This window comes from Arachis ipaensis, chromosome B8, assembly GCF_059453495.1.
Source record: "Arachis ipaensis isolate K30076 ecotype BB chromosome B8, ASM5945349v1, whole genome shotgun sequence".
NCBI classification, from domain to species: domain Eukaryota; kingdom Viridiplantae; phylum Streptophyta; class Magnoliopsida; order Fabales; family Fabaceae; genus Arachis; species Arachis ipaensis.
The window spans coordinates 111,141,822-111,155,862 of NC_142443.1; the positions used below are offsets into that span (position 1 = coordinate 111,141,822).

General features: G+C 34.5%; 1 pseudogene; it reads right to left on the minus strand.

The window, feature by feature from the left end:
• Positions 1 to 2,547: 2,547 nt before the first annotated feature.
• LOC110265338 (uncharacterized) lies at positions 2,548 to 4,019 on the minus strand (annotated as a pseudogene).
• Positions 4,020 to 14,041: the final 10,022 nt, after the last annotated feature.

The window sequence follows — 14,041 nt, forward strand, 5'->3', positions numbered from 1 at the left end:
TATGAACTCACTAAAATCAAATCAGCACTAATCAGGATCAATTTATATGAATTAAACGATAGCAAGCGAAAATGGCAATCAGCAGCAATATAAAAATTAGCATAATAAGGCTATCATCATCATTGCTCAATCAAAACAAGGCATGTTCTCAGCCATTAACAAGGATAAAACAGCACTATATGATTTGAAACCGTTCATTCAAAGCATCAACAGCAACCAAAAAGTTCAACCTAAATCAATTACAAATCAGATATAACTTCCTTACCACCTATAATCCACTAAGCATGCATAACTAAACTGACTAATCTAACAAAAACTGAACAAACTAATTAAACTAAGAAAATGTAAATAGGAAAAAAATTGAGAACCTGCAAAAAGTTTACCTTTCAAAGTATTGTCTATGTTCTCAGCCTCAGTTGGATTAATATAATCCTTGTCCTGCTCCTCTATAATATCTCCTTCATTCTCATCCAATTGCTCTTCACCATCAGGTTCATTGTTAAGTTTAAGAAATGTATCAATCGGTATTGAAGCAAATTGACGTGTTTTTCCCTTCTTAGTTGGCCTTTCTTGCAAGCTGCCACACTTTTCAATATCATCTTCAATTGTGGTCTCTTTTCTCTTCAAATCTTGACTCATTCTAGAATTTACTTCTATAGTATTCTTGTGAGCCATTGCAGTAGATTTAGAAGGAAGTTCTTTTTCTTGTCTACATGTTGATCCTTGTGAGTAAGTCATACTTGTTTCCATCTGTACTTTACTTTTCTTCAAATTCTACCCTTTTTCTTTTGCAACTTTTGGCTTTTCTACAAAATTCTGCTTATCATTTGCTTGGACACCATTTTTTCTTAACTTCTTCACCCTTTCCCTATCACTAAGGGTTTTTATCCACTTAAGTAGTGGAGGTAGTTGATGTTGCTGCTGACCAGAAGACATCTTTTCTCGCTTAACTTCCATATTTTTGAAGAACTTTACACACAATTCAGCACTTGACTTTGAATCTATCTCATGTTCAATGAATTTTTTGAACATTTTCTGAAAAAGGAAATAAACTAATGAGATTAGTATACATCGTAAAAAATCTATTAACATAATAGTAAAAAACCAAATCACATATTAAAAGAACTAAGAATCTATAAGAAATGCACCTGTTCATAAATAATTACACCAAAAATAAAAGTAAAAAAAAATATTCTATGTTAAGAAGAGAAATCTCCTTGAAGATTAGAATCATCATCATATTCAGCTTGTTGTAGAACAAGTGAAGGTTGCTCAATGATTGTATTTGGCATGTTTTCTCTAGTCTATTGAACTTCACAATTATCCTTTGGCACAAACAAATTATTCGCTTGATCAAAGGGGTCCTTCTGATTAGACTCTTCGGCTTCAACATCATACCCATCATACATATTGAATAAATTCCTTGGCATTGTGTCCAAGACATAATGCTTGTCTTTGTTAAAAGGGTCTTGAATATAAAAGCATTGGTGGACTTGTGAAGCTAATACAAAAGAATCATCCCGAGAACATCTTTTATTAAAATGAACTGAAGTTAGACCAAAATTCTCTTCTTTAACTTCAAACCAATCACAATTGAAGAGAACAAATTTGAAACATGCATAATAGTCTAACTCAATTATGTCATTTATTTCACTAAAATATGTTACGGATTTTGTCATTGGGTTGTTGTCTTTGGCACTAGCAAAGCTTGGTGTTTCGCACACCAAAGTCACACCACTGTTTTGAGTTGTGTGGCTTGCATCATGTTCTCTAGTTTGAAATTTGTAGCCATTGATTACATAACTAGAAAATCGTTTTGCAACTGTGTTTAGGCCTCTAGACAAATCTTTAAGTTGTTTCGGAACATCTTCATGAGAAGCACGTTCTTTGAACCATTCACTAAAATCATGGCTTAGAGTTTTTGCCTTCTTCCATTTTCTACCTTTAGTTTGATTGTTGACATGTCCCTCATACTCTCTAAAGTAAGTAAAAAGAGAATAAGTTAAATTTGCTAATAGAGAATTGGTAATTGGAAAATATATAAGAAAAATATCTAATGTAGTCTTTAACTTTATCACAATTGAATAAGATGTACCGATGAGCTTGTATATTTTGAGTTGGTATCTAGAGAAAAAGGTTGCCCTTTCCTCTTTCCACCAATTGGTCGCCCCAAGCATACAAAATAGCTATCATGACATACGTCAGCTTCACTACAATTATCATAATTTTGTGTCCTCCTACTCAGCCTTGTATCCACATTAGGACTTAAATACCTTGAGCAAAATGTCAAGCATTCCTCGGCTAAATATCCTTCAGCAATTGAACCTTCGGGGCAGCTCTTATTGCGAACGTAGGACTTTAACCTACACAGATATCTCTCGATGGGGGTACATCAACCTAAATTGAACTGGGCCACCCAACCTCAACTCGTTTACCAGATGAATAGGCAAATGTACCATTATATCAAAGAAACTAGGAGGAAATATTCTTTCCAATTGGCACAAAATTTCTCTAATATCTACTTCCAAATGATCTATTGTATCATTTTCAACAATTTTTTGGCACAAGGAACGAAAAAATGAACCTAGTTAAATTAAAGGGCTAGCTACTTGATTCTGCATTGTGCATTTTATAGCTACTTACAACAAATAATGCAACATAAAATAAGCATCATGACTTTTGTAGCATGATATCTTTTTCTCAGCAACATGAACACACTGAGAAATATTTGAGACACAACCAGATGGCAATTTTACTAACTTCAAAATATCACAAAAAATGGTTTTTTCTTGATTAGTAAGGTTAAAACAAGCCTTAGAAATTTTTGCTTTCTTTCCACCATCTATCTCCTTTGGTTGAAGTTTTTTTCTTATGCCCATATCTTTGAGATCATAACGAGCATTTGCATGATCTTTGGACTTTCCTGGAATGTCTAATAAAGTTCCAAGTATGTTATCACATATGTTTTTCTCGATGTGCATAACATCAAGACAATGGCGCAATGTATTTTGCTTCCATTATGGCAATTCAAAGAAAATGGACCTTTTCTTCCATGGACCATCAATTTTATTTTTTTGCTTCTTTCCAAATACATTATCAAAATCTTTCAAATCTTCAAAAATTTGTTCCTCATATAATAAAGCTGGTGAAGACCTCAATTCAACATCGCCATTGAAAGATCTTTTGTCCATCCTATATGGATGATCCATAGCCAAAAATTTACGGTGATCCATGTAGCATATCTTCCGGCTATGTTTTAAATAACAAGAGAAGGTGTCATAATTACAACAAGGACATGCTAACTTTCCCTTTGTGCTCCAACCGGATAACATAGCATAAGCTGAAAAGTCACTTATGGTCCATAAAAGTGCTGCATGTAGTTGAAAAGTTTTATTCTTTGAAGCATCATATGTTTCCACTCCAACTTCCCATAAAACCTTCAACTCTTTAATTAATGGCTGAAGATAGACATTAATGCTTTTTCCAGGTGAACATGGTCCAGGGATGAGCAAGGACATCATGACATACTCTGGTTTCATGCAACACCATAAAGGAAGATTGTATGCGACCAAAACTACCGGCCATGTACTATGGGAGATGCTCATGGTTCTAAATAGATTAAATCCATCGCTAGCTAGCCCTAATCTTATGTTACGAGATTCTTTAGCAAAATCGGGATGAAGCCTGTCAAAGTCCTTCCATGATTGGCCATCAGCTGGGTGTCTTAACTTTCCATCCTTTGAACGATTTTCATCGTGCCACCTTAATGATTCAGCTGTTTTTGAACACAAGAATAGCTTCTTAAGCCTTGGAATCAGTGGAAAATGCCTCAAAACCTTCGTAGGCACAGGTTTTTTCTTCAACTTATCAACTTTTATATCTACCTCAACATTTTCTATGTACTTGGAAGCTCCACAAATTGGACAAAATTCATCGTCTTCATATGTATCCCAGAACAGAACACAATCGTTGGGACAAGCATGAATTTTATTATAACCAAGTCCTAAATCTTTTACCATGGCCTTGATTTTATTAAAAGAATCAGGAATATTCAAATGAGGAATCACTTCTTTCAGTAATTCAAGTAGAGCAGTAAAGGATGCGTTGCTCCAACCATTAAGAGTCTTCAACAAATACAATCGGATAATGAATGATAATGTCGAAAATTTTTTACAGCCAGGATATAACTCTTGTTTTCCTTCTTCAAGCAAGTTATAAAACTTTTTTACATCTTCGTTTGGCCCATCACCATCTTTATCTCCTTCAAGCACATGCCGAAACGTCTCGTTTAGCAGCCCATGAATGTCGTCGACAAATCCTTCATGGACTTCACTCTCATCGGATTCACTATCCATGTCACTTATCCTTTCGCTGTGATGAACCCACACAGTGTAACCTTTTTGAAATTCCTTACTTATTAAATGATCATAAACTTCATCCCTTCACCCCCAACTAAAATTATTACATATAGAATAAGGACAAAGAATTTCTTGTCCTTATGGTCTACCTTTAGAAAAGGCAAAATCAAAAAATGAATTAACACCATGTTGGTAACCCTCAGTATGTCTTGGTAAACTAGTCTACCATTTGTCCGTTACTTTGTCAACTAAAATAAAAGACACAGACATATGTTTTAGACTAACTATAAGTGATTTTTTCAATCAAGAGCTTATTGCATCTAAAGAATTTCTAGAAGTCAACCACACATATTCAAAAGAGAACATCTCAACCAATCATGAGACTAACAATTTGTATCTAACAAACTATGCAAAGAAGCTTAAGCAATCAATTAATCAGTAAATATTCTTAACAATTACATGTTCAAACAAATTTAAAAAGATAATATATTAAATGATTTACCTATAGTGTAGCTCAATGTCTAAGGTAGTCACAGCTACAGAGAGTCCCGCTATTTGATTCTCTTTTTCTGGTTTTAAAGAGACAAACTAAAATAGCAACAAAGAATAAAAATATAAGTAATTCATAACCAGATTTTTTAACAAAAAAATTCACTTTTAAAACCAGTTTTAGAAATCTTAATTTCAAAAGTGATATATAACTAAAAAATCAAATAATAGAATTATCAAAATCTAGTCTTTTAAGAAAACAAGACTTTTTAGCACCCACCCAAACAATACAGATCACAGTATGTGTTAAAAATTGCAACTGCCCAATATTATATAAATTTGCTTGTATTGCTACCCGAACAGGGTCAAAACCACACACTGGTTGGCAATAGAGTTGCCTCAGTTATCTCAAAAGAAAATTTATGTACTAGAAAAATGGATAAGCAGTTAAGCACAGTAGAAAGAAGGAAACTATTACTAAATCCCCCTTTTGAGCATTAAAAAAAAAAAACAGAAAGAAAAATCCCTTTAGTCCTTTACTACATGTTATCATGCATATTGCCACATCCTTTTAAGTCCCTATTTTCTTTTTCTAGGTAGAATAATGCTATTGAAACCACACATTTAACACCAAACATAGGTTCTCAACTCTTTTTGTTTCAGTTTCTAACTCACATAGTTAAAGTTCTTAATTATTTAACCACATAAGTATAATCTGATTACTTATTATGATTCTTTAACTAAGAAGTTGGAAGTTTGAATCCCATCTTAGACATAGAAAATATTCTATGACCAATGTTCGCCTAACACATAACGAGAGAATTAATCGATGTGTTAAATGATCATGCTACATACATATCAAAAATCACTCACTAAAAAAAAGTATTTACTGTTTGTAAATAATGACTAAGCTGATATAAATAAATTTTATTACTCAACTGTAACAAATTTAATTATTCTATTATGATAAATTTAATAGTTTTGCTTACTCATTCTTTTGTTGAAAAAATGCATAAATATACACAAATAGATAATGATTAATTTTCAATATATACAGAACATTTTCTATTTTCTAAAATAAAGAAAAGGTTGAAACAAATGAGAAGACTACAAAATTAGGTGTTTAAACATGAATATCTATTAGAGAGTACAACTAGATTTTCCCTTCTAGATATTGATGACAAGTCATCCTAGCCTATTTTAACTAGTCTTTTTCTTTTGTTTTCATTAGAATTATGCACTTTCTTGAGCTACAAGCAAGCTAATTGAGTAGATTTTCATGTTTCCCTTGATTGAATCAACCATATATGAATTCATGCCATTTCATGAGGTTTTATGCTATATTTGTTGCATATTATGAAAGAATGAATATCTCATGATTATGGGCATAGCTTTGATGTGTTTGGTTGATTAATGATAGGTGAAGAAAGCTTGGAGAAAGGTTGAAGCAAGAAGGAATGGCTAGGAGTGAAGAGAGGACAATGGAATAAGTGAAATTGAACCAGGAAGCAAGAAGCTGGACCTAAAGTTAGCATCAAACTTTTGCACAAACTTTTGGTTGAAAAGTTAGCCCCAACGTTAGCCCCCTAACTTGGAGGCTAACGTTGGAACTTGAAAATTCTCCCCTGGGCTTCAAAAGTTTGCGCCAACGTTAGCCCCCTAACTTTGAGGCTAACGTTGGCACATGAATTTCTCCCCTGGGCACCAAAAGTTTGCGCCAACGTTAGCCCCCTAACTTGGAGGCTAACGTTGGCATGAAAAACTCCCCCCTGGCTACCTAACATTTGCGCCAACGTTAGACCCCTAACTTGGAGGCTAACGTTGGCACATGAAAATATAAGGGAGAGGAGCAAAAGTTTGCGCCAACGTTAGACCCCTAACTTGGAGGCTAACGTTGGCGCATGAGTGCACTAGAAAGGGCCAACGTTGGAGCCAAAGTTAGACCCCTAACTTTGGCACCAACATTGGTATCAGCAAAATATGCTAGCTGATATGAAAAGTTGGGGCCAAAGTTAGACCCCTAACTTTGGCTCAAACTTTTGGTCCAACTTTAGCAAAACTCCAAACCGGTTCAATTGGTTCACTTCGGTTCTTCTCCAAACTTCAAGAGCAATCAACCAAGGCCTCTTTCAACCCAATTCCACCAAGAGCAAAGGCCCAACTCAAGGCTTGAAGATCATTTTTGAAAGTGTATAAATAGGATAGAATTCAAGTTCTTCGGAGAGCTTTTTCCGGAAGAGTTTTTCTTTGGAATTTTCATAGCTTTTGGCATAGAATGATCTTTAATTTCCTTGTTTTAATTGCTTTCAATTTCAATTACACTTGTCTTGGATCTTGGATTGGAGAATTGAAGAAATTCTGTTTCAATCTCAATCTTGGATCTCTCTGTTTCTTTACTGTTAATTGAATTTCAATTCCGGTTAATTGTTCTTCATCTATTCTCTTTGCAATTTACAATTCCCTTGCAATTGTTCTTATTGGATCTAGGAAGGCATTGAGATCTAGACTTGGTTTTCTAGTCTCTGGGTCCTGAGATCGAAATCTCCAATTTACATTCTGTTTCTTGCTTTCCATGTTTATTTACTTTTCTGCTATAAGATCCGATCCAATCCCAATTCCCTTTTACTCTTCTGTTTGATGCAATTTAACTTTTCCTTGTTTAACTTCTGCAAATCCACGTCCCAATCCCCTTTACATTTCAAGCAATTTACATTCCTTGCACTTTAAGATTTCGCAATTTACATTTCTTGCACTTTAAGTTTCTGCCATTCAATTTCTTGTTCCTTAAGATTCAGCAATTTAATTTCCTGCTCTCTTTACTTTCATGCAATTTACATTCTGCAAATCACAAATCACCCAACCAACACTCGATTCGCTTGACTAAATCAACCACTAAACTAAAATTGCTCAATCCTTCAATCCCTGTGGGATCAACCTCACTCCCGTGAGTTTTTATTACTTGATGCGACCCGGTACACTTGCCGGTTAGATTGGTGTGTTTTGGGAGAAATTTATTTTTCCTCCAAAATACTCATCAGATATTATATGCTTAAAAAACTCAACAACCCAATCAAAGATATTAGTTTCAAATTAGAGAGCAAAAGACAGCTGTTGTTACTGCTACAAATCATGACTTGAGAAACTTGGCTTCGCTTTGGAACCAACTTTGTAGGAAAATATAATGTAAGGAAATCAATCAAGTTTAGCAACACAGAAATCCAGAACACAATGCAATAACAAAACGTGTTCATCTTCAAATAGACAGCATCATCATATGTTTCTTCTACGACACTCTATCCCCAAGAAAAAATCTAAAACAATTAGTATAATGATGAGTTTTGCTAACTAGAACTCAAATTGATGAAGAATGCACAAACAGTTTTTGAACAATACAAATTTGAACAATGCACAAACGGCCAAATACAAATTTTCCTTTCTATCTTATTAGCCAAATAAAGCCTCAAAACAGTTTTTGAACAATGCACAAACATCACCACTTTCCTTTCTTCTTCTTAAATCCAACAAAAATACCCAACAGCCAAAGCCCTAACTAAGCAACAGAAAATCAGAGAAGAATACTTACCACAGATGACAACCCACAAACGGCCGATGCAGTGAAGCAGCAGCAAAACAGAAGCAGCGAAGCACAACCCAGTGAAGCAGAAGCAGCGAAGCAAAAGCAGAACAGGGGAGACGTAAGGACGCCGCGGAGAACGAAGAAGCACTGAAGCCACGGAGGGGGGAGAAGCAGCGACGCCGCGGAGAGGAGAAACTCAGCGACGCTGGGAAGGAAGAGGCATTGACGATTTCGGGAAGGACGCAGCGACGATGATGGTGTGACGATGGTGAGTTGCGATTTAGGGCTTCCTGGTGACATGCGATGATGGTAAGATTTCGGGCTTCCTGGTGAGCTGCGGTTCGACGACGTCGCGTGGGTTAGGGTTGACGTCGCGTAAGGGCTTTCTTATTTGCTGTGCTTATTTGTGAGAAAGAATTAATAAACAATAGATATATAATATATCTATTCTAAAATTATTTTAATTTTATTTTTTATATTAATATTTGTTATATATTTATAATAAAAATAAATAATATTTATTATAAATTTATTTTAACTTTATGTTTTCAAAATATAATATTTTTTATAATTTATAATAATAATATATAATATTTATTATAAATTTATTTTAATTTTTTAAAATAATATTTGTTATTTATTTATAACAATAGTTTTTGAGTATTTTATAAATTCAGTATTTATAGAAAAAATAGTTTAAATTTATATAATTATATGAAATTATTTTTATTGGTATTGTTTAATTTGTATAATTATTTAAATAATATTAGATAATGGTTGTTTCATAAACAATTATTGTAGTGGTTGTAAAACCGTTCTTTAAAATAGTCAAAGAGAACGGTTTTATTTTGTTACTATTGCGTAATGAAAAAATGAACTTCAACAGCAACACTGTAAAAACCGTTGTCTAAGACCATCTAATAGAACGGTTTTAAAGTGTAGCATTTCGGCAACAGTTTTAATGCATTTCTTTTGTACAATTCTTTAAACAACAACAAAAAACCGTTGCTTAAAAATAAATCATAGTAACGGTTATAAAACCGTTCTTTAAAATAGTCAAAGAGAATGGTTTTAATTTGTTGCTATAAAATAATGAAAAATTGAATTCAACAATAACACTACAAAAAACCGTTGTCCAAACTATCTAAGAGAACAGTTTTAAGGTGTTGCAAAATTTGGCGTTGCTAAAGGCCATATTTGTTGTAGCGAATCAAGGCTTTCTATCCTAGTCATTAATTATCATACAATAGTTGTCAAGAGCTAATCTTATTTCGTCATCTCCAACATCGGAAGAAGGTATAATGTTATCTTCACATTGAGAGATAGTTAAATAGGACTAGTTAAGCCCAATCCATAAGTAATGTTAATGGATACAAGACTAACTAATCACTCTAGATCACCAATCTAAATTCAGTATTAATGACTCAAGTTTGCCCAATTTCTCTTTCCAAGCAAAGAATGCACAAAATCCTACTCTAAACCTAATGCCAAGCATTTTATCAAACACTTGGTGTGCATAAAAGTAAAAGCATATTAAATTGCAAGAAATATAAAATCTAAACTATCAAATGCAGGAAATTAAAAACAATAACTCAAACAAGCAAGAAAAGAACATAAAACATCAAATTGCATTAAAGGAAATTAAAATCAACAAGAGTCATAAACATAAAAGCAACAAAATAAAGGAAATGGCAAATAAAACTAAGAGAGCAAGGATGTAGCAACAAGAAATTGATAGGAAATGTAAATCAAAACAAGAATGAAACCTAAATCTAAAGGAGATCTAATCTAATTCTACCATAATTTTAGAGAGAAGAGGGAGCTTCTCTCTCTAGAAAACTACCTTAAAACATTATGCTAAGCTACAGTAATTGCTCCCCCTTGATCCATCTTGAATTCAGCCTCTAATAGCTCCAGAAATGAGTTGGATTTGGGCCTGGATGGCTCAGAAATCGCCCCCAGCGTATTCACTTTAATGAGGTCACGTGACACTTGTCACGCGTACGCGTGGGTGACACATGCGCGTCGCCTCGAAAAATTTCCTCCCACGCGTACGCGTGGATGACGTGTGCGCGTGGCCTGGCAAATGTCCTTCTCACGCGTACGCGTAGATGACGCGTGCGCGTGGCGTTGAATCCACCAAATCCTTATTTCTTCATGAATTCTCCACTTTGCATGCTTTTCTCTTCACTTCTTCCATCCAATACTTGCCTTATGAACTTGAAATTACTCACAAACATATCAAGGCATTGAATGGAATTAAAGTGAATTAAATTTAGCAAATTAAAGGCCTAAAAAGTATGTTTTTAACAATTAAGCACAATTAGGAGGAATTAATGAAACCATGCTATTTCATTGAATAAATGTGGGATAAGTTAATAAAATCCCCTAAATTCAACACAAGATAAACCACACAATTGGGGTTTATCAGTGTTCCAACAAATCTTTGTGATTCGATCTAGCGTTTCTTTTGAACCTAGCATGGGGTTTTATATTAGACTTCTTCTTGAAAAACCACTTGTTCATCTTTCCAATTCTATTCCTTACTTGCTTGAATCTTGTCTCTTCTGGGGTGAGGCTGAGCTTGTTTTGGTATAATCACGTAATCCTTGAATCTTGGGAACTTGCTGTAAGTGGGGTTGCTTTCTTTCGCAAATTGTATTCTTCTAAAAATCGGTTGAGACTTACTTGATTCAATATGCCTTGTTCTTTCTATCAAAGTTTTTTATTTGGATTCCTTTCTTGATATGCACCTTAATTCTTCTCCCCATGCATCTCGTTATTTTCTATGACTTGGTTTGATCACCATACAAAACATCCTTCTACTTTCTAACGAACATCATTTGAGTTGTTTGATTGTCTTTGAGCTTAATATCTTTTTGAAAATCAACTCAGGCTTAGTTAGCGTCTCGTACAATTCCTAGATATAACCAACAAGATGTTAGTTCCTTAAAGCAAGATTTTTGAATGTGGGAGATGAAGCGTGTAAGTATGTGACATCAAGAAGAGTTTTGGAGCCTTAATTCTTGCCGACCGTATTGCCTGTGATTAAGTTGACATGCTAGGATGCACCGGTTGTATGGATACTTGAATGTGAAGAAAGCTTTTGAACCTTGAGAGAAAGATCAACCTCAGTGTCAGTATTCATGATACCTGAACCTAATGAACTATTTGGAATTACTACGATGCATTATCGAAGGGCCTAGGATGTGCATGACGTGAGAATTATCGTTGGTCTTGAATTTCCTCAATAAAAGAATCTCTTCCTTGCAAGTATTGTTACAAACCGATAAATGACTCTCTGTCAAAGTTTATTTGTTTGTCAGAATACAAACCAATAAAATCCAAGAGTATTTAAACCTTGGGTCATCTCTTGAAGGAATTGTAGTGAGGTCTGCGTATTATCGGTTATGAGTACACAAGGGGGTTTACGGATAAAGAGGCAAGAAAGTAAATGAGAAGAAAATAAAACAACTAGAAAGATATAAATGCTAAAAGACACTCCTGGCAAGGATTGAGAATCAAAGCTTACTTTTGAAGTCATTGACCACGAACATGTTGATTATCCAGAGTTAATCACATTTAGTCATCTCTAACATCTACAAAAATTCAAATAGGCATAGACAGTCTTAATCCATAGGTCTTACTCGTCAATGAAAACAAGAACAACTAACAACCCTCAATCACCAATCAATATCGGACATCAAAGACATCAAGGTCACTTTCATTACTCAATTCCAAGCCAAGAGTGTAGAAATCTACTCTAAAGCTAAGAGAGACATTTCTACAAACACTTGGAAGGCATAAAATAAAAGCATGGTAAAATTGCAATGATAATAAAATTTAAAACTACCAAATGTAAAATAACAATGATAACAACTCAATTAAGCAACAATAAACATAGAAACTTCAAATTGCATTAATAAAAATTAAAAGTAACAAAAGTGTTAATAAAAGTAAAAGTGACAAGAATGAGAAAATTACAAGTAAAACTAAGAGGACTATGGCAATTCAACAAGGAAGGGAAAAGGAAATTAAATCAAAATAAGCATCAAAACCTAAATCTAAGAGGTAACTTAGCTAAATCTACCCTAATTCTAGAGAGAAGAGAGAGCTTCTCTCTCTAGAACATAACTTAAAACATGTTGCTAAACTAAACCTAATTGCTCTCCCATTGATCCTCCTCGAGAATTGTATAAAATACTTCAAAAATGTGTTGGATTTGGGCTTGAGAGGTCCAGAAATCGCCAATCACGTTTTCCTTAAGTGAGTCACATGTTCCACGTCGCGCGTACGCATGGGCATACGTACGCATGACCTGACGAAATCTCCAATGCACGCATACGTGCAAGGCATGCGTACGCATGATCGTGAATCACTCCAAATCCTCATTTCTTCATGAATTATCCACTTTGCATGCTTTTTCTTCACTTCTTCAATCCAATGTTTTCCTTATAAGCCTGCAATCACTTAACAAACACATCAAGGCATCCAATGGAATTAAAGAAAATTAAATTTAGTAAATTAAGATCCTAAAAAGCATGTTTTCACTCTTAAGCACAAATTAGGAAGAATTAATAAAACTATACTATTTCATTGAATAAATATAGAAAAAGTTAATAAAACCCACCAAATTCAATACAAGATAAACCATAAAATTGTGGTTTATCAGCGCGTGAATGCAACATCGTGATGTGGTGACGGATGCCCTCAGCAGGAAATCTTCGAGTATTGTTTGGAGGACGATTAAGGAGAAAGAACCGTTAAGTAAAGTTATAGTCTTAAGTTGGGTATTGTAAAAGTGGCTGGAGGTGTCAGACTATATCAAGTGCAACTATGAACAATGGATAGGCTAAAACTCAAGGAAGCGCAGCAAGACGATAAGGAGCTACCAAGGATGTTGAAGTCTGTTGAATAGGAGAATTAAGAAAAAAATCAAGGGAAACAAGGAAGGAACTTAAAGGGATAAGGACAGGGATTTGGAGGTATAAGAAGAGAAATAATATGCTTAATGTCGGAAGTTAACACATAAAGTATTGTTTGAAGCTCACAAGAACAGGTTTTCAATTCACCCTGAAGTTACCAAGAATGTGACATGATTCAAAGAAGATATTTTAGGTGGCCAGGATGCAGAATGACATGGCGGTGCATGTGACTTAGTGTCTTACATGTTAGAAGATGAACTATTCACTGGAGGAATTGGCGAGACTATACCTCAAGAAGGTAGTGAGGTTGCACGGTGTGCTAACCGCCTTTGTGTTGAAATGAACCTGGACAATCAAGCGTCTTAGGTCCCGAATTGATAGCTGAGACAACGGAGAAAAACTAAGCGAATTTGAGTGAAGATTCTAACTGTGCAAAGCCGATAGAAGAGTTAGCAAACCTGAGGAGAAAACTTTTCAAGTTTGAAGAAGGAAGTCTTGTATTCGTGAATTTTACTTCGATAATTGGGATTGGAAGAGCAATCAAAACTAAGCGATTGAGAAACCCCGTGATATTGATCCATTTTAAATTCTGAAGAGGATTGGTGGTCAGTGACATATCAAATAACTTTAACCCCTTTTTCTTTTGAAAACTGCACAACGTAGTTCATATTTTGTAGCTTTGGAAGTAGACT